We start from the raw sequence: 22,436 nt of genomic DNA, 5'->3' as shown, positions 1-22,436 counted from the left end.
CCCGATGCCATGCAGTTGCTGCCCAATGCCCTGCACGGCATCGGGACCTGCCTTCTACGGGTGCCCAGGAGATCCAGCCTCAGGCTTGGTCTCAAAAGGCCACCTGTTAGTGTACTACTCACTGTACTACATGAACAGGGAATGCATTACAATACAGATGTATTGTAATGCATTGCAGAGGGAATCAGACTCCCAAAAGTAAAGTCCCAGAGTGGGACAGAAATAAAGTTTAAAAAAAATGTCAAAGAGTTTTTAATAAAAACATAACGTTTCAAGTAAAAAAAAAGAAAAAAAACACCCCTTTCCCCTGCTTTTATATAAAAAAAACCCAAAAAAAACCACACACATATTAGGTATCGCCGCATCCGTAACGACTGGCTCTATAAATATATCACATGATCCACCCCATCCGATAAACACCGTAAAAAAAAATTGATAAAAACTGTTTAAAAAAAAGCCATTTTTGTCACCTTACTGTAATGACCGGCGTCACGCACAGGGAGGGAAAAGGGAAAACCCTGCCCAAGGGAGAGGGAAAGGTGGTGACCCCTGACTCACCTTGCGGCTGGCACCTGACTGCCCTGACGTCCCTAGACGGGTTCCTCACCCGTGCGGCGATCACGTGCCTAAACCCTGGCTTTCTCTAGAATGAGCCCTAGATAGTGAACGGGCCGGTGGGATCGCTAGTCCGCACCACTGTCACTAAGAGGGAAACACCAGGGAGAGGACAGACAATACAAACACATAAACCCAGGTGGGCGACCACAGCAGACCACAAAGGTCCAACAGGGATCCGGAGGGAAACGTTCTGGACCAACAACCAGAGAACGCAGCAACACAGCTCCAGTGGGTCAGTATAGATGTCCAGGCAGGAAGCTCTATATCTGGCAACCAGAGAAGTGTGAGAGGGGAATATAAGGAGGTTGGGAGTGCTGGACAAGGAACAGCTGAGGAGAAGAAGCTACGGATCCCTGAGTGAGCCAAAAAGGGTTGCAAAGCAAACCCAGAAAGCTACCAAGGAAACAGGGGAAACATGGTGTCTAAAAACATAGAGCGCGCAGCCAACCGCTGCGACTTCCTGACCCCGGGTATAACGGAGTCAGGCGTGGTTCTTGACACCCTCGTGACACTTACCTCACAAAAAGTGCAATACCAAGCGATCAAAAAGGTGTTTGCCCCCCTAAAATGGTACCAATAAAACCGTCACCTCATCCCGCAAAAAATGAGATCCTACCTAAGACAATCTCCTAAAAAATAAAAAAATAACTATAGCTCTCAGAACATGGAGCCACTAAAGCATAATTTTTTGGGTTTCAAAAATGCAATTATTGTGTTAAAGTGAAATAAATAAAAGTATACATATTAGGTATCGTCGCCTCCGTAACAACCAGCTCTATAAAAATATCACATGAATTAACCCCTTAGGTGAATACAGTTAAAAAAAAAAAAACGGTGCCAAAAAAAGCCATTTTTTGTAACCTTACATCACAACACCAAGCTATCAAAAAGGCAAATGCCCCCCAAAATGGTAACAATCAGCCTGTCACCTCAACTTGCAAAAAAATGAGAACCTTCCTAAGACAATCGGTCAAAAATAAAAAAGCTATGTCTCTCAGACTATAGAGACACTAAAACATCATTTTTTTATTTCAAAAATGCTATTATTGTGTAAAGCTTAAATATATAAGAAAAACTATACATATTAGGTATTGATACTTCCGTAACTACGTGCTCTATAAAAATATCACATGACCTAACCCCTCAGGGGAACGCTGTAAAATAAATAGATAAAAACTGTGCCAAAACAACCAATTTTTTTGGTCACCTTCCCTCATAAAGTGTAATAATGAATGATCAAAAAATCACATGTACCCAAAAATGGTACCAATAAAAACGTCAACTCTTCCTGCAAAAAATTATCCCCTGCACAAGACAATTGGAAGAAAAAAAATATATAATTATGGCTTTCAAAAATGCTTTATTATGTAAAACTGAAACACACAAAGAAAGTAGACATATTTGATATCACCGCATCCGTAACAACCTGATCTATAAAAATAGCGCATGATCTAACCTGTCAGATGAACGTTGTAAAAAATAAAAACGGTGCCAAAAGAATGATAAGTACCTCAAAATAGTACCAATAAAACTGTCATCTTATCCCCTAGTTTCCAAAATGGGGTCACTTTGGGAGTTTCTACTGTAGAGGTGCATGAGGGGGGCTTCAAATGGGACATGGTGTCTAAAAACCAGTCCAGCAAAATCTGCCTTCCAAAAACCATGCAGCAGTCCTTTCCTTCTGTGCCCTGCCATGTGCCCTTACAGCAGTTTACTACCACATGTGGGGTGTTTCTCTAAACCTCAGAATCAGGGTAATAAATGTTGAGTTTTGTTTGGCTGTTAACCCTCAATGTGTTATAGAAAAAAATGGATTAAAATGGAAAATCTGCCCAAAAAGAGGAATTTAGACATTTTATCTCACTTTTCCTTTAATTCTTGTGGAACACCTAAAGGGTTAGCAAAGTTTGTAAAATCAGTTTTGAGTAACTTGAGCAGTGTAGTTTCTACAATAGGGTCATTTATGGGGGGGGGGGGGGGTTCTATTATGTAAGCCCCACAAAGTGACTTCAGACCGGAACTGGTCCTTAAAAATTGGGTTTTCGAAATTTTCTTAAAAATGTTTAGAATTGATTCTAAAATTATAAGTCTTCCAACGTACCGAAAAAATAAAATCACATTTACAAAATGATGCCAACATAAAGTAGACATATGGGAAATGCTAAGTAATATATATTTTATGACGTATCACTCTGTTTTAAAAGAGAAATAGAAATTTTGAAAATTGCAAATTTTTCTACATTTTTGGTAAATTTGGGATTTTTTCATAAATAAAGGTAAACTATATTGAATCAAATTTATGACTGTCATGAAGTACAATGTGTCACGAGATTGTGTATTTAATATATTGTGTATTGTCATCATGTCTCTCAGTGCCAGGGTAAACCATTGGAGTGGATATCTTCCTGTGTATGTGGAGACACAGCTGCCGGGCGCAGAGGTCTCCGTCGGCGAATGGTCCAATGTGCTATGCATTTTGCTGTGGGCCGGGGAAGATTGATGTGTTCGGCGGAGCAGTGCTTTCTTGGCGAATGTATGTGCAGCGTACTCAAGTTGTGTTTAATAGAGTTTCTGGGTGTAGTAGTGCAATAGACACTAACCTGAGACGGCTGACTCTCTGCAAGGGCAGGTGATGGTAGAAAATGTTCGTGACGCCAGTGCCAAGTAAACGGTGGCACGCCGTTTGCGGATAGCAGGAATAAATGAGGAACCACGTGATGTTAAAACAGAACTCCAACTTTAGTAGTTATAAATATAGAGACATTCACGGAAGCGCAGTTCCTTTGCATACAGTCGATTTTTCAATACGGTTGATGCAGGCAATACAGATTGAGCAAGGTGACTACAGAGTGTTAAACACACAGGACTTGCAGTACAGGAGCTTGCACTCTATCTCTGACTGATCCTGGAACATAGCAAATCTTCTCCAAGGCCCAATAACCTAGCTCTGGCTTATATCCTTGTTTTTAGCTTTATAAAGTACCTCCTCTGTTATCTTGAGTACCTCTTGCTTTCTTGAGCTTTGCCTCTGTCTCTCTCTCTCTGCTTCCTCAGACTCTAGAAGCTTCTGAACAGTGGTCTTCCTGCTTCTGCATATATATATATTCAGGAGGGGAACCTTCTCCTTGGATTCGGAACCCGGTTACAGGGACTGCAATACCCTCTCCTGGTCCGCAGGCTTCAGGCCTGGACTTGTCTCTGACATAGTCTAAACTCCAACTTCAGACTACAGGCTGCAGCTTTAGACAGACACTTAGACTAGACTCCCTTTCCCTTCCCTGACTGGGCCTTATATAAACTAGGGCTCCCTAGCTCCCTCTAGTGACTAAGAGCTGGAATGACACCCCTAGCAGGCCTGTACATGCAAGTTTCACAGTAACAGGGAAATACATAGCATTACATTACATGACATTTTATAAAACTGACATATACCAACTTCCCCATAATTAAGGAGGGACGACAGCACTCCAAGTGACACTTTTGTAGTGACGGGCATTACAGTCCCCGTACACTACATACCCCACTGCTTTAAGCTGAGTACGACCTCGTACTCCATCAGGGCTGGCCCAACTGGAATCTCTACCTGAAACAGAAAAAAGAGACATGCAGGCATACATACATGTAATTCATCTGCATTTACATTCATATCAGGTCCAATTGGCAACGGTGAAGGGTGGTGACAAGGGGCGTCGTTCTCTTCTCTCAGGATAGTGAATGGAACTGGGGCGCTGACCTGGCACAGCGTAACATTATAACCAGGATAGTCCATGACAATGAATAAGTCCATAATAGAACAGCAAAATGGATAAAACAGTATAAAAGTTCTTGGAGGCTCAAAGAACAAACATAAGTCCGTACCCAGGTTATTTTCCTATTAAATCACAGAGGCTCTCATGCGGTGGAGTCCATCTCTGGGCACATTTCCTTTTAAAAGAGCAAAAATCTCAGAGGCTCAGGTTCTTTTGAGTCTGTCTCCGGGCACGGTTCCTTAGTATGAAGTTGCACAATAAAAGGACAGCAAAGACAAGTGCTGTAATACCCCTGATCAACCTGAAAAGGGGGTGAAGGGTAAAAGGTGCAACTAAGGAACAGGCACAACTTGGCGTGGGGTAGCAAAAGCAGGCAGGAGGTCCTGGAAACAAACTTGGCTTTGTTGGATTTATTACTTCAGTGGTCAACACCTACCACTGAGCCGTGGATGAACTGGCAGCCGCAACAAACAACCAGGAAACATAGGACTCCTGTCCTGGAAGGGTTAATACCCTCATTCATTGATGAAATAAATCAAAAGGCCTAGCAGGCTGATTTACAGAGGCATATCATAATCACTTGACCCTGCTGGCAAATATGGCCTGTAGTAGTCCTCTACAGGAGGATGGGCCCACATAACGGTGTTAGGGGGCAGCTGCAGAGTAAAGGGGCCCCTAATAGGTATTGGCCCCATGGGCCTAGGGGTAAACCCTTGGGTGGACCGTACCGGTCCCGGCATGATAATGGTGGGATGGAATGGAGCGGTTACCGCCGCCTCTGTGCAGCAGTTCCCAGCAACAGTGGGTCTTCTTTGGGGCACTGACGGAGCGGTGGCAGCAGAAGGTGGTCTACGGGTGGTGACAGGCACCCTTACCTCGTCCTTCTTTGGCGGCGTCTGGATCCTGGCGGTCGCGATCTTGCGCAGCTCCCGCAACTTCTCCTCCAGCCGGACAATCTGTTCACCGATGCTCTCCGTGTAGCTGTCATCTGCTGGCGCCGCCGGCGCAGGTACAGTCAACGATGGCGCGGACTCGGCCTCTGCAGGTTCTGGCGATGCATCGGGTCTCCGACCCCTCCGGATGTTCTCAAAGGTATTTTGAAGTCCTTTTAAATTTTCCATCTCTCGCATGGTCTTCTCCCGACGAGGCAGCTCGGGGGAAGGGTAAGGGCTCACCCATTTTTCCAACACGGTTGGCTGCCAGAAGACGTTAGGCCCAATGAAGGAGCTCCGCTCCTGGAAGGCGTGATGGGCCGGCTCTGGAGAGCGTTCCGGTTCCCGCTCGCAGCCAGAGTAGTCTTCTTCTCCTGCCTCCCAGTCCTCAGGTGCTCGCTTGGGACGGGTCACGGCAGTTGCATAAGGGCCTCTCAGGCTCTCGGCAGGGGTGAACTCCACTTCCTCTCCCTCGCGGAGGCTGTGCTGATAGGAAGGGAGGTAGTCTCTCTTGACAGACCTTCTATTCACATATAGGTCTCTACCAGTCAGGTAATCTTGGATGAACCCGTAGCCACGGGTTTTGTCAAAGGACACCACCACTCCCTTTCTCCTTTCCAGGCGGGGTTGGGTGTTGGTGTGTCGTTCATGAATTGTCTTGGTCAACTCTTCATAGTAGATCTTGGTCTTGGTATTCCGCTTTATTGCGGCCTCCCGGATCTTTGCCATTAGTGAGGACCATTTGAAAGAGGGCTGAAAGAAGTCTCTCCACGAGCCATAGCAGGGCTCTGGTTCTTTCTCCCTTGGGCGGCAGGCGGGTTTCTCCGGTCCCGGAGAGTAGGCCGGTGGAGCCTCCTCTGGCTCTACACCAATATCAGTCATCTCTGGTATGTCAGGCGCGGACGCTGCAGCAACGCTCTGTTCACTTTCCAACATGCTCGATCCTTCTCTGGAGAGCGATAGGGTCGCGTCAATTAAATCAGCCAGCTCCTCCCACTGCACTGGGAGGCCGGTGTCCATGCTGGCAGACATGCAAATGTCCAGATAAGCAGTGGCGCCTGACCTTGAACTCCTTCCCGCTTTTTCCTCAGAAAGGCGCCAATTTTTCCCGCCTTTTCGGGATGAAGATGACGCAGCAGCTATTTCAGCAGCCTCAGCGGCCATCTTTGGGTATAAACGCTGTCTATTCATTGACAGCAAGCAGGATCATAAAAAGTCCATAAAACCACACTCCAATGTGGCGATTTTCTTCCTCTTGGTAGCGCAATACTGCACAGCGCTTTTTAGAGGTTTTAGGGACACTTTGGGTATGATTTTCAGTCCACAAAGTCCATTTTAAATAAACAGGCAATTTGTCACTTTGGTCACAGGGCAACTGTATAAGGCACAAAGTTCACGCTTCTTGCACTAGAAAGCGTGCGTATCCTGTTCGTGACGCCAAAAGAGAGGTGCAGCGTACTCAAGTTGTGTTTAATAGAGTTTCTGGGTGTAGTAGTGCAATAGACACTAACCTGAGACGGCTGACTCTCTGCAAGGGCAGGTGATGGTAGAAAATGTTCGTGACGCCAGTGCCAAGTAAACGGTGGCACGCCGTTTGCGGATAGCAGGAATAAATGAGGAACCACGTGATGTTAAAACAGAACTCCAACTTTAGTAGTTATAAATATAGAGACATTCACGGAAGCGCAGTTCCTTTGCATACAGTCGATTTTTCAATACGGTTGATGCAGGCAATACAGATTGAGCAAGGTGACTACAGAGTGTTAAACACACAGGACTTGCAGTACAGGAGCTTGCACTCTATCTCTGACTGATCCTGGAACATAGCAAATCTTCTCCAAGGCCCAATAACCTAGCTCTGGCTTATATCCTTGTTTTTAGCTTTATAAAGTACCTCCTCTGTTATCTTGAGTACCTCTTGCTTTCTTGAGCTTTGCCTCTGTCTCTCTCTCTCTGCTTCCTCAGACTCTAGAAGCTTCTGAACAGTGGTCTTCCTGCTTCTGAATATATATATATTCAGGAGGGGAACCTTCTCCTTGGATTCGGAACCCGGTTACAGGGACTGCAATACCCTCTCCTGGTCCGCAGGCTTCAGGCCTGGACTTGTCTCTGACATAGTCTAAGCTCCAGCTTCAGACTACAGGCTGCAGCTTTAGACAGACACTTAGACTAGACTCCCTTTCCCTTCCCTGACTGGGCCTTATATAAACTAGGGCTCCCTAGCTCCCTCTAGTGACTAAGAGCTGGAATGACACCCCTAGCAGGCCTGTACATGCAAGTTTCACAGTAACAGGGAAATACATAGCATTACATTACATGACATTTTATAAAACTGACATATACCAACTTCCCCATAATTAAGGAGGGACGACAGCACTCCAAGTGACACTTTTGTAGTGACGGGCATTACAGTCCCCGTACACTACATATGGACGCCGTATAGGGCCCCCGCGCAAGACGAGGATTTATTGGCTTGACGTGGATGCATTTGTTAAGAGAACAATATATGAAAGGAACGTGCGTTTGTTGTCTCTAGTGCGCCTGATCAGCCGCTGGAGATAATGACGTTGTCCTGTAAATAAACATGCATGAGGATCATAGTAACTTTATTTGGCATTGATCACTGAGCAAGGCTGGAATAGGTTCACTGCAGTGGTAATGGGAGGTTATTGTATACATGTGTTTGTTAGCTGGCTATGTTATTTTAAATGATGGTGGTTTCTCATCTTCCTGTATCATCAATTCCTGTATGTCATCACTTCCTGTATCCTTGTTACATGAAGGAAGTGGTCAGGTGACGAGCCGGCCCCTTTTCTATTGTTACAGTCTTTTGTGAGTAAGAAATAAAAGTTAAAGAGACTGGGCAGGAGGAGGGGCAGTGCTTAGCAGAACTCAACATAAAAACACCTTTTTGTCTGAATCGTGAAGAGATTTACCTTTCCTTACACAAAGTCTGATGCAAGCGAATTTCTACTACAAATATTTCTATTGCAGCTTGGATAAGTAAAAGCGTTCCAAAGTTATTACCACATAAAATGACACATGTCAGATTTGCAAGAAATGGCCTGGGCAGGAAGGAAAACTGGCCTGGGGTAGAAGGGGTTAACAGCCAAACAAAACTCAATATTTATGGCCCTGATTCTGTAGTTTACAGAAACACCCCATATGTGGTCGTAAACTGCTGTACGAGCACACGGCATTGCGTAGAATGAAAGGAACGCCATTTGGTTTTTGGAAAGCAGATTTCAGTGGGATAATTTTAAGCTGCCATGTCACATTTGAAGACCCCCTGATGCACCCCTAGAGTAGAAACTCCAAAAAAGTGACCCCTTTTTGGAAACTACGGGATAAGGTGGCAGTTTTGTTGGTATTATTTTAGGGTACATATGATTTTTAGTTGCTCTATATTACACTTTTTGTGAGGCAAGGTAACAAAAAATAGCTGTTTTGGCACTGTTTGTATTTTTTGTTACAACGTTCCTCTGACAGGTTAGATCATGTGGTAGTTTTATAGAGCAGGTTGTTACGGATGCGACAATACCAAATATCATTACTTTTTTAGGTTGTTTGTTTCAGTTTTACGTAATAAAGCATTTTTGATTGTGCCTCCACATTCTGAAAGCCGTAGTTTTTTTTATTTTTTGGGCGACTGTCTTGTTTTGGGCTCATTTTTTTCAGTATGAGATGACGGTTTGATTGGTACTATTTTAGGGTGCATATGACTATTTGATCGCTTGCTATTGCACTTTTTGTGATGTAAGGTGACAAAAAATTTCTTTTTTGAAAACCTTTTTTTTTTTTTACGGTGTTCACCTGAGGGATGTGGCGATACCTAATATGTCATTTTTTTTCATTTATGTAAGTTTTAGACAATGATATCATTTTTGAAACAAAAAAAGTTTTAGTGTTTCCATAGTCTGAGAGCCATAGTTTTTTCAGTTTTTAGGCAATTGTCTTAGGTAGGGTTTAATTTTTGCGGGATGAGATGACGGTTTGATTGGTACTATTTTGGTCTGCATATGACTTTTTGATCGCTTGCTATTACACGTTTTGTGATATAAGGTTACAAAAAATGGCTTTTCTTACACCGTTTTTATTTTTTTTTAAATTACGGTGTTCACCTGCAGGGTTAGGTCATGTGGTATTTTTATAGTGCAGGTTGTTACGGACGCGGAAACATCTGATGTATATTTTTTTTATTTACTTAAGTTTTACACAATAGCAGCATTTTTGAAACCAAAAATGATGCGGGATGAGGTGACGGTTAGATTGGTACTATTTTGGGGGGCATACGCCTTTTTGATTGCTTGGTGTTGCACTTTTAGTGATGAAAGATGACAAAAAAAAATTTTTTTTAGCACAGTTTTTATTTTATTTTTTGACGGTGTTCATCTGAGGGGTTAGGTAATGTGATATTTTTATAGAGCCGGTCGATACGGATGTGGCGATACCTAATGTCTACTTTTCTTTTTTTCATGAATTTATTTTACTTTATTTTGGGAAAAGGACGCTTTTTATTTTTTTACTTGAAACTTTTTTTTTGTAAAACTTTATTTTTTCACTTATTTTTTGTCCCACTCTGGGACTTCAACTTTTTGGGGTCTGATTCCCTTTACAATGCTTTACAATACTTCTGTATTGTAAAGCATTGGCTGTAAGTGTATTGCCACTGTAATACACTTACAGCCTTGTTGCCTGTGACCCGCCCAATCACTGTGCCATATATGTACAGCGCTGGTCCTTAAGTCACAGACATCTGCACCGTACATGTACAGCGCGGGTCCTCTACGGGTTAATCAGTGACGTCAACACAGACTTACTGCTGACACCCTCTCCACTCTGTCGGGGGGCTCTACTTGTATAAGCGTTTAATAGAACAGGTTCTGTAGACATCTATGTGGAAGCACTGACGAGGGTGTAAAAGGAGTGCGCTTCTTCTTGACACTAACATGGACCTGTAAGACTGAGTTCATACTTGAGTTATTTGGTCAGTTTTGGCAAATTTAAGTATACTTTCTTATCATTTTAATCAAGATTTGGTTCAATTTAATGAATTTACTAATAAAAATTACACGTTGCCTAAGACAGGAGAGAGTCCGCCAGTCTTCTGTTTATTCAAGGACGTGTTGTTGCGATGGAGAAAGCATGCCAAGAAAACAATTCCTCTCCACCTGGAAACGAATCCTGTCAAGATTGCTGCAAGTGCGGTATTGGCTGCTCATCGACCAAGATACTTCTGTGGGAAACCTGCCTGGCATAAACTGGCCTTCAGTAGTTACAGACAATGAGAAGACAAAGCTTCAAGATAGCTTGGAGCCCGGAAGAGTCACGATTTGCGAAGTTAGTCAAGATTCAAACCAACCAGGCCCCGGTCTCTTGATCCGGTGAAATCATCACGGGTTCCCAGTCATCATGGAAATAAAAAGATTCAAACCAACCAACCAGGCCCCGGTCTCTTTGGCCTCATGCACACGACCGTTGTTGTGTTCCGTTCCGCAAAATGGGGTTCCGTTGTTCCGTGATCCGTTTCCGTTTTTGTTTCCGTGTGTCCTCCTTTATTTTTGGAGGATCACCAGACATGAAGGAAAGTAAAAAAAAGTTTAAGTCAAGTTTGCCATGCAAATAATAGGAAAAAAACGGATGCGGACGCGGATGACAATCTTGTGTGCCTCCGCGTTTTTTCACGGTCCCATTGACTTGAATGGGTCCACGAACCGTTTTAAGTGAAAAAAATAGGACAGGTTATATTTTTTTGACAGACTGGAAGCACGGATCAGGGATGCGGATGACAAACCGTGCATTAGCCGAGTTTTCAACGGACCCATTAAAAGTCAATGGGTCCGCAGAAAATCACGAAAAACGGAACAATGGACACGGAGTAAAACAACGGTCGGGTGCATGAGGCCTTCGTCCGGGGAAAACATCATGGGTTCCTAGTCATCATGGAAATGAAAAGGACGGATTCCCCCTGCACTATACGGACGTCTCAGAAATGAACCGCTGCTCCTGACAGCAGCTGCTTGGAAGGTCATGGAGCGTCCCGATCATCTGGCATCTATTCGTCCGGCTGAAGGATTATTTTGAAAGTGTGTACAAGCCACACAGGGCCCTCACGCTGTAGATTTATCATGGAGACACCGAATTTTACAATATTACATTCTTTTTTTGTGCTTTAGCAATACTGATAGATTATTAAGCAAATTCTGACCGAGTGAAGGCATATGTTCCACACAGGATACTTTTTTGTGGGTTATTGTTCTGACGGATCAGAGGAAGGTCAAAATAATCAGTGACATCAACACAAACTTACTGCTGACATCCTCTCCACTCTGACGTGGGGGCTCTACTTGTATAAGCGTTTAATAGAACAGGTTCTGTAGACATCTATGTGGAATCAGCTGACGACAGTGTAAAAGGAGTGCGCTTCTTCTTTACACTAACATCGACCTGTAAGGCTGAGTTGATACTTGAGTTATTTGGTCGGTTTTGGCCCCGTGACTGCCCAAATAAGTGAAGTGTGCAGTGATTCTAATAGCGACGCCTGTCATCTGCATCTGCAGACTCCCTATGCGTGTTACTGCAAGGCACAGTGTTCTACACCTCTATAAAGGCTCTATGCAGCCCAGAAATAGCCGTTTTTTTTTATGCGATTCATCGCGAATTAATTAGGATCAAAGTGAATCTTTCCGCCAAATCAAATTTTTTGGAAATTAACTCATCTCTAGTAAGTTGCGAGGAAAGCGTGCTGCTCACCGCACTATGAGCAAGGTCAAGGCCTCTTAGTGATCACTGTAGGCGCTCATGCCCACGAGTGTAAGGGCCCCATGCACAGGCACCGGCTGTGTGAACTCCATGTGCGGATGCAGACCTATTGACTTTAATGGGTCCACGATCCACAACACACGACCAAAGACAGAACATGTTCTGTCTTTTTGTGTTGCGGAGGCACGGTTGGGAAGTGCTTCGTAATGCTTCCGATCTGTGCCTCCGCTCTGCAAAAGATAGGTGAAGCCCTATCTTCGGTTGCATGTTGCGGATTGCTGACCCATTCAAGTCAATGGGTCTGCATCTGCACCATGTAGTGCACACGGCCAGTGCCCGTATATTGCAGACCGGCCGTTTACGGTCTGTAATACAGACACTGAGCCCTTATGCTTGTGGGCTTGTGGGCATGAGCCCTAAAAAGGAGGATTGGCATCCATAAAGAGTTAAGCTCTGTCTAAGGCCCCATTCACAAGACTGTATTTTTGCTCTGCATCCAATCCGCCATTTTTGTGGATAGGATGCGGCCCCAAAATGCAGATAGCACACCGTGTGGTCTATTTTTGGTCGGTGGAGTACCTTCTATTCTATCACCATCCTTTATGATGTATTATTTTATAAGTATATAGTTTGCGCCGCCTCTCTAGATACTTTTCTATTGGGGTCAGAAGAGATTTATTCATCATGTGTTAATCTGCTACATGTGTTCTCATTGACTAGCAATTATTTTAAATATTTTTACCTCTATAATGGCAACAGCTATGAATATGTGTCAGTCTAGACCAGGGATCAGCAACCTTCGGCACTCCAGCTGTTGTGAAACTACAACTCCCAGCATGCTCTTTCCACTTGTGTGGGAGTTTAGAGAGCAGCCAAGCAAGTGTGCATGATGGGAGATGTAGTTTCACAACACCTGGAGTGCCGGAGGTTGCTGACCCCTGGTCTAGACTCAAAACACGTCCGTGTGACATCCGTATTGCATAGATTTTTTTTGCAGATCCATTGTAACAATGCCTATCCTTGTCCGCAAAATGGACAAAAATAGGACACGTTCTATCTTTTTTGCGGCCATGTTGACCTATGGAAATGGAATGCACATGGGGTAATAAATTTTTTTTTTTAAAGTGAATGGTTCCGCATATGGGCCTCAAAAAAACTGAACGGACACAGAAACAAAATACGTTCATGTGCATGAGCCATACTAGTAGGGAAAGTGCTCATTGGTTAACCCTTTAATGGCCAGGCCTGAGTAGGCCTTAACCGCTTTAGGACACAGGGCGTACAGGTACGCCCTGATGTCCTGGTACTTAAGGACACAGCGCGGCGGGTGGTGATTGGAACCCGGTGTCTGCTCAAATCATTGAGCAGGCACCTGGGGCCAATGCGCTGGGGGGTCCTGTGATCCCCCCCCCCCCCCCGTGTAGGCGATCGCAGCAAACCGCAGGTCAATTCAGACCTGCGGTTTGCTGCGTTTCCGGGTTATTCGGGTCTCTGAGGATCCGATAACCCGGAACAGGATGGTGATCGGTAGTGTGTTTTTACCCCACTAATCACCATCCTGCGATCCTGAGAGGTGATGTGACATCACCTCTCAGGATCGCCTCTCATTGGTAGGTGGGCGGGCGGGCGGGCGAGAGATTCAAATGTTGCCAGCGCTCCTCTCCTCCTCCTTTTGTGTTCCCGGAGCGGAGGGGAGAGGAGCGCTGCTGTGCACGTCGTCGGATTACCCCATCTGTGCCCCAGCACCCATCCTTGCCCCCAGGACCCGATCTGTGCCCCAGCACCCCCCATCCTATCAGCAGGTATTAGGGAATGTCTAGGGAAAGGTTGGGCTAGGCAGGGATATAAAAGGAAAAGTTAGTGGTAAAAAAAAGTTTTATTGCATCACCCTAAGTAGGGTGTCTTCCATTATTGATGTATACTCATTTATAGTCGGTATTGTGTAGTGTACGGGAGCTGTAATGCCCGTCACTACAGAAGGGTCACTTGTGTGCTGTCGTTTCTCCTTATTTAAGGGAAAGTTGGTATAAGTCATCTTTATAAAATGTAATGTAATGCTATGTACTTCCCTGTTACTGTAAAATGTGCATGTACAGGCCTGCTAGGGGTGTCATTTCAGCTCTTAGTCACTAGAGGGAGCTAGGGAGCCCTAGTTTATATAAGGCCCAGTCAGGGAAAGGAAAGTCAGTTGGAGTCTAGAGTTAAAGAGTTGGAGTTGGAGTTGGAGATTAGACTATGTCAGAGTCAAGTCCAGGCCTGAAGCCTGCAGACCAGGAGAGGGTATTGCTGTCCCTGTAACCGGGTTCCAGATCCAAGGAGAAGGTTCCCCTCCTGAGTTCATATATGCAGAAGCAGGAACACCACAGTTAACCAGCCTGAGGAAACTGAGAGAGACAGAGGCAAGTCCAGAAAAGCAAGAGGTACTAAAGACAACAGAGGAGGTACTTGATAATTATAAAACCAAGGATATACGCCAGAGCTAGGGCATCGGGCCTTGGAGAAGAGTTTCTATGTTCCAGGATCAGTCAGGAATAGAGTGCAAGCCGCCTGTACTGCAAGTCCTGTGTTTAACACTCTGAAGTCACCTTGCTATACATATATTGCCTGCATCAAATGTACTGCAACCAACTGTCTGCAAAGGAACTGCGCTTCCATCTATGTCCATGTATGATGACTACTAAAGTTTGAGTTCTGTTTTAACATCACGTGGTTCCTCAGTTATTCCTGCTATCAGCAAACGGCGTGCCACCGTTTAATTGGCACTGGCGTCACGAACATTACTTATCATCACCTGCCCTTGCAGAGAGTTAGCTGTCTCAGGTTAGTGTCACGATTGCACTACAACACCCAGGAACATTTCTACATCTAACTTGAGTACGTTGCACTTCTCTTTTGGCGTCACGAACAGGATACGCACGCTTTCTAGTGCAAGAAGCGTGAACTTTGTGCCTTATACAGTTGCCCTGTGACCAAAGTGACCAATTGCCTGTTTTATTAAAGTGGACTTTGTGGACTGAAAAACACACTAAATGTGTCCCTAAAACGTCCAAAAAGCGCTGTACAGTATTGCGCTATCAAGAGGAAGGAAATCGCCACATCGGAGTGTGGTTTTATGGACTTTTTACCATCCTGCTTGCTGTCAGTGAATAGACAGCGTTTCTTGCTAAAAGATGGCCGCTGAGCTTGCTGAAATTACTGCTGCGTCATCTTCATCCCAAAAAGGAGGGGAAAGTTGGCGCCTCTTTACTGAAAAAGCGGGAAAAGGTTCAAGGTCAGGCGCCACCGCCTGTCTGGACATTTGCATGTCTGCCAGCATGGACTCCGCCTTCCACATACTGGAATACCTGGGGGGCGGCCTCCCAGTGCAATGGGAGGATCTGGCTGAACTTGTTGGCGCCACCCTGTCGCTCTCCAGAGAAGGATCGAGCATGTTGGAGAGTGAGGACTGCTTTGCTGCGACGTCCGCGCCTGAGTTACCAAAAATGACTGATATCGGTGTAGAGCCAGAGGACGCTCCACCGGCCTACTCTCCGGGACCGGAGAGACCCGCCTGCCCGCCACCGAGGAAAGAAACAGAGCCCTGCTATGGCTCTTGGAGAGACTTTTTTCAGCCCTCTTTCAAGTGGTCCGCGTTAATGGCAGAGATTCGGGAGGCCGCTATAAAGAGGAATACCAAAACTAAAATATATTATGAAGAGCTAACCAAGACGATTCACGAGCGGCACATGAATACCCAACCCCGCCTGGAAAGGAGAAAGGGGTTGGTGGTGTCCTTTGACAAGACCCGTGGCTACGGGTTCATACAAGACTACCTAACTGGCAGAGACTTATACGTTAACAGGAGATCTGTCAAGAGAGATTACCTCCCTTCCTATCAGCATAGCCTCCGCGAGGGAGAGGAGGTGGAGTTCACCCCTGCCGAGAGTCTGCGAGGCCCATATGCAACTGCCGTGACCCGTCCCAAGAGGGAACCGGAGGACTGGGAGGCAGAAGAGGACTATTCTGGCTGCGAGCGGGAACCTGAACGCTCTCCAGAACAACCAGCCCATCACGCGTTCCAGGAGCGGGGCTCTTTCATTGGTCCTAATGTATTCTGGCAGCCAACCGTGTTGGAGAAATGGGTGAGTCCCTATCCGTCCCCCGAGCTTCCTCGCCGAGAGAAGACCATCCAAGACCTGGAAAATCTCAAAGGACTCCGCGTTACCCTGGAGAATATCCGGAAGGGTAGGAGACCCGATGCGCCACCGGAGCCTGCAGCGGCCGCGTCTGATGCATCCTACACTGTACCTGCGCCGGCGGCGCCAGCAGAAGACAGCGACTCTGACACTGAGAGTATAGGTGACCAGATCGTTCGGCTGGAGGAAAAGTTTCGGGAGCTGCGTAAGACTGCCACCGCCAGGATCCAGACGCCTCCTGAGAAGGACGAGGTAAGGGTGCCTGTCACCACCCTGTCACGGAACCATGAACCAGACGTACAACAAGAGATAAGTGAAAATAAGAAGGCTTTATTGAAAATAAAGCTGTGAAGCAAAAGTCCAAACGGATGGTGAAACCGAAGCAGAGTCTTTGGGAGGCCAGAGGTCAGGAACCAGAAGGGTAGTCAGACGAAGCCAGGATCAGGAACCAGCAGGGTAGTCAGACGAAGCCAGGATCCGGAACCAGCAGGGTAGTCAGACGAAGCCAGGATCAGGAACCAGCAGGGTAGTCTTAGAAGCATGTGAACACAGGAGGACCAAGCAAGGAACTGAAGCCACAGACCTCCTATATATATGAGCTAGGCATCCAGCTCCTCCCAGTGGGAAGGAGAAGCCGCAGGGTGGGAGGTTACAAGAAACCCAGAAACCAAGATGGCCGCCAGCACATGTCAAACAAAGGAGAACAGCAAGAAGGTAAGACCATGACAGTACCTCCCCCTCAAGGGCCCCTCCTCCGCGGAGCAAAAAACGGTTTCTGAGGGAAGCGTGCGTGGAAGGCTCGGAGCAAGGCAGGAGCATGGACATCTGCGGAGGGAACCCAGGAACGCTCCTCTGGACCATAACCACGCCAATGGACCAAAAACTGCACCCGACCGCGGACCAGGCGTGAGTCCAGGATATTGCTCACCTCATACTCCTTACGATTGCCCACTCGGACCGGACGAGGCCGAGGAACCGAGGAAGTGAAACGATTACACACCAGTGGCTTCAACAGGGAGACATGAAACACGTTAGAGATCCGCATGCCAGGAGGAAGCGCAAGGGCATAGGCTACCGGGTTTACCCTGCGATGCACTCGGAAGGGACCAACAAAGCGAGGCGCCAGCTTGGGAGTGGGCACTCGAAGGTTGAGGTTGCGGGTGGACAACCATACACGGTCTCCGGCCTGGTAGGAAGGAGCAGGCGCTCGTCTGCGATCAGCCTGGAGTCTCTGGCGCTGCGCAGAGGCCTCAAGGGACTTCTGGATCTGTACCCAAGAAGCACGTAGGACGGAAAGGTGATCCTCCACAGCCGGAATATCCTGGGGAGAGAATACCTCCGGTAACACGGCAGGTTGGAACCCATAATTGGCCATGAAGGGAGACGTCCCAGAGGAAGAGTTCACCGCCGTGTTCCTGGCAAACTCAGCCCAAGGCAGGAGGTCAACCCAATTGTCTTGGTGATCGGAGACATAGCAACGAAGGAATTGCTCCAAGGCCTGATTGGATCGTTCTGCGGCCCCATTGGACTGAAGGTGGTAGGCCGGGGAGAAGGAGAGATGAATCCCCAACTGGGAGCAAAAGGCGCGCCAGAACCTGGACACAAACTGACTCCCCCGATCCGACACAATCTCCTTGGGCAAACCGTGCAACCGGAAGACCTCCCTGGCAAAAATCGTGGCCAACTCTTGTGCAGAGGGTAACTTCTTGAGAGGAACACAGTGGCACATTTTGGAAAACCGATCCACAATCATGAGAATGACTGTATGGCCTCGGGATGCAGGGAGGTCCACAATGAAATCCATCCCCAGGTGTGACCATGGGCGCTCCCCGGTGGCTATGGGTTGCAGAAGGCCCAACGGAAGGTGCCGAGGGGACTTACTCTGGGCACAAACGGAGCATGCCGCTACATATGCGGCGATGTCGGAACGTAGGGAAGGCCACCAGAACAGACGTGAAACAGCCCAGGACAGCTGATTCTTTCCAGGATGCCCCGCGGTCTTGGAGTTATGGTAGGTTCGCAACAACCGAGTGCGCAACTCCTCAGGCACAAAACATCTGCCGTTGGGTCTCCCAGAGGGAGCACCAGATTGAGCCGCCAAAATCTGCTCACCCAGGGGAGAGGTCAGGCTGGTGCGAATGGCGGCCAGGATCTGATTCGGAGGAATGACCGAAGTCGGAATCGACTCCTCCCTGGACAGCTCGGAGTACTGCCGTGATAAGGCATCCGCCCTGATGTTCTTGGAACCGGGTAGGTAGGAGACCACGTAATTAAAACGTGACAAGAACAGAGCCCATCTGGCCTGACGTGGTGTCAATCTCTTGGCCTCAGAAAGGTATGTCAGATTCTTGTGGTCCGTCAGGATGAGAACCGGAACCACCGAACCCTCGAGCAAGTGCCTCCATTCTTTAAGGGCCTGCACGATGGCCAATAACTCCCTGTCACCAATCTGATAGTTGCACTCCGCGGAAGACAGTTTCCGGGAGTAAAACCCACAAGGAAGCAGAGGACCCTCTGGTGTTCTACGCTGAGACAGAATGGCGCCTACTCCCGTCTCAGACGCGTCCACCTCGAGGACAAAGGGCAACCCAGGGTTGGGATGCGACAGAATCGGAGCCGACACAAAAGCGGACCTTAGGGCCTCAAAAGCTCGGATGGCCTCGAGCGGCCAGACCTGGGAATTACTGCCCTTCCTGGTCAGATCCGTGAGAGGCTTGGCCAGCATGGAAAAGTCCCTGATGAACTTCCGATAATAATTGGCGAAGCCCAAAAAGCGCTGCAGGGAACGAAGACCACTGGGCTGGGGCCACTGTAAGACAGCCGAAACCTTCTCAGGATCCATGGAGAACCCCTCAGCGGAAATGATGTAACCTAAGAAGGTTACCTGGGATCGGTGAAATTCGCATTTCTCAAGCTTACCGAACAGCTTGTTCTCTCGTAACCGTTGCAACACTCGTCTGACATCCAGAATGTGGGCCTCCATGGATTCAGAATATACCAAGATGTCATCCAAATAGACCACCACACACTGCTGCAACAGGTCACGGAAAACATCGTTGATGAATTCCTGAAAGACTGCGGGCGCAACAACAGGTGTCGGAGTAGACTCTGGCGCAACAACCGGAGCGGCAGTAGGAGCGAAATGAGCCGTGCGTTCAAGCAGGGTTTGCAACGCCACAGCGAACCGGCCCAACAGGTGATCCTGCTGATCAAGTCTGGCAACCAGCGTGGGTAGCGAGGATGGCCCTGTACCGTCAGAATTCATGGCTTGGTCCTAATGTCACGGAACCATGAACCAGACGTACAACAAGAGATAAGTGAAAATAAGAAGGCTTTATTGAAAATAAAGCTGTGAAGCAAAAGTCCAAACGGATGGTGAAACCGAAGCAGAGTCTTTGGGAGGCCAGAGGTCAGGAACCAGAAGGGTAGTCAGACGAAGCCAGGATCAGGAACCAGCAGGGTAGTCAGACGAAGCCAGGATCCGGAACCAGCAGGGTAGTCAGACGAAGCCAGGATCAGGAACCAGCAGGGTAGTCTTAGAAGCATGTGAACACAGGAGGACCAAGCAAGGAACTGAAGCCACAGACCTCCTATATATATGAGCTAGGCATCCAGCTCCTCCCAGTGGGAAGGAGAAGCCGCAGGGTGGGAGGTTACAAGAAACCCAGAAACCAAGATGGCCGCCAGCACATGTCAAACAAAGGAGAACAGCAAGAAGGTAAGACCATGACACACCCGTAAACCACCTTCTGCTAATATTGCTCCGTCAAGGTCCCAAAGAAGACCTGCTAATCCTGTGACTTGCTGCACAGAGCCCACCGGACCGCTTGCGGCGGCGGTATCAAGTCCACCGCAACCTACAATCATTATGCCTGGACCGGTACGGTCCACCAGTGTATTTACCCCTAGGCCTATGGGGCCAATTCCTATTAGGGGTCCCTTCACTTTGCAGCTGCCCCCTGACACTGTGATGTGGGCACATCCTCCTGTAGAGGACTACTACAGGCCATATTTGCCAGCAGAGCCGGGTGATTATGACAGGCCCTTTTGAATTAGCCTGCTGGGCCTTTGATTTATTTTGCCAAGAGATGATTTTGAAAATTTAACTCTTCCAGGACAGGAGTCCTATGTTTCTGGTCCTTTGTTGCTGCTGCCAGTTTATCCACGGCTCAGTGGTAGGTGTCACCCACTGAAATAATAGAGTCAACAAAGCCAAGTTTGTTTCCAGGACCCCCTGCCTGCTTCTGCTATCACACACCAAGTTGTGCCTGTTCCTTTGTTGCACCTTTTACCCTTAACCCCCTTTTCAGGTTGATCAGGGGTATTACAGCACTTGTTTTTAGCTGTCATTTTTATTGTGCAACTGGATTCCAAGGATATGTGCCCAGTGATAGACTCAAAAGTACCTGAGCCTCTGAGATCTTTGTTTTTAAGGAAATGTGCCCAGAGATGGACTCCACCGCATGAGAGCCTCTGTGAATTATACAAAGTAACCTGGGTACGGACTCATATTTGTTCTTTGAGCCTCCAAGAACTTTTATACTGTTTTATCTTTCATGCTGTTCTATTAAGGACAATTTGCACATATGGACTATCCTGGTAATAATGTTACGCTGTGCCAGGTCAGCGCCCCAGTTCCATTCACTATCCTGAGAGAAGAGAATGACGCCCCTTGTCACCACACTTCACCTTTGCCAATTGGACCTGATATGAATGACATATATGTATGCCTGCATGTGTCTTTTTCTGTTTCAGGTAAAGATTCCAGTTGGGCGGGCCCTGATGGAGTACGAGGTCGTACTCAGCTTAAAGCAGCGGGGTATGTAGTGTACGGGAGCTGTAATGCCCGTCACTACAGAAGGGTCACTTGTGTGCTGTCGTTTCTCCTTATTTAAGGGAAAGTTGGTATAAGTCATCTTTATAAAATGTAATGTAATGTAATGCTATGTACTTCCCTGTTACTGTAAAATGTGCATGTAAAGGCCTGCTAGGGGTGTCATTTCAGCTCTTAGTCACTAGAGGGAGCTAGGGAGCCCTAGTTTATATAAGGCCCAGTCAGGGAAAGGAAAGTCAGTTGGAGTCTAGAGTTAAAGAGTTGGAGTTGGAGTTGGAGATTAGACTATGTCAGAGTCAAGTCCAGGCCTGAAGCCTGCAGACCAGGAGAGGGTATTGCTGTCCCTGTAACCGGGTTCCAGATCCAAGGAGAAGGTTCCCCTCCTGAGTTCATATATGCAGAAGCAGGAACACCACAGTTAACCAGCCTGAGGAAACTGAGAGAGACAGAGGCAAGTCCAGAAAAGCAAGAGGTACTAAAGACAACAGAGGAGGTACTTGATAATTATAAAACCAAGGATATACGCCAGAGCTAGGGCATCGGGCCTTGGAGAAGAGTTTCTATGTTCCAGGATCAGTCAGGAATAGAGTGCAAGCCGCCTGTACTGCAAGTCCTGTGTTTAACACTCTGAAGTCACCTTGCTATATATATTGCCTGCATCAAATGTACTGCAACCAACTGTCTGCAAAGGAACTGCGCTTCCATCTATGTCCATGTATGATGACTACTAAAGTTTGAGTTCTGTTTTAACATCACGTGGTTCCTCAGTTATTCCTGCTATCAGCAAACGGCGTTCCACCGTTTAATTGGCACTGGCGTCACGAACATTACTTATCATCACCTGCCCTTGCAGAGAGTTAGCTGTCTCAGGTTAGTGTCACGATTGCACTACAACACCCAGGAACATTTCTACATCTAACTTGAGTACGTTGCAATTGTACTACTTTTATCTAGAATGACCCCCATTTCTTAGCTCTATTGTTTGTATATATAATGGTGTGCAGCCATTTTGTTTTTGTAATTATGTTTGCCTCATGGATATGCACCTGTGATCCTGAAGGTTTTAGTCAGAATTTTCTTGCAATATATTGGGGGTGGCCCCCCTTTTAGACTGGACACGCCCATCTACCTGGGACTTCTGAGCAGAATATGTTTGTAGCTGGTTCCTACACTGCCCTTAATATTGTAGGCTTAAGTAAGTCCAAAGTGAGGCAGTTTCTTTAGTGATAGGGACCCATCTGCGGAAGCCACCTTGACGCCTGGTAGGTGGGCCCGACACGTATGTGCGCTAAGAGCTTCCATTATTCATGTATACTCATTTATAGTCGGTATTGTACCACTTTTATCTAGAATGACCCCCATTTCT

The sequence above is a fragment of the Bufo bufo genome, chromosome 2 (assembly GCF_905171765.1).
Source record: "Bufo bufo chromosome 2, aBufBuf1.1, whole genome shotgun sequence".
NCBI classification, from domain to species: Eukaryota; Metazoa; Chordata; class Amphibia; order Anura; family Bufonidae; genus Bufo; species Bufo bufo.
Note: the sequence above shows the minus strand (reverse complement) of the source record.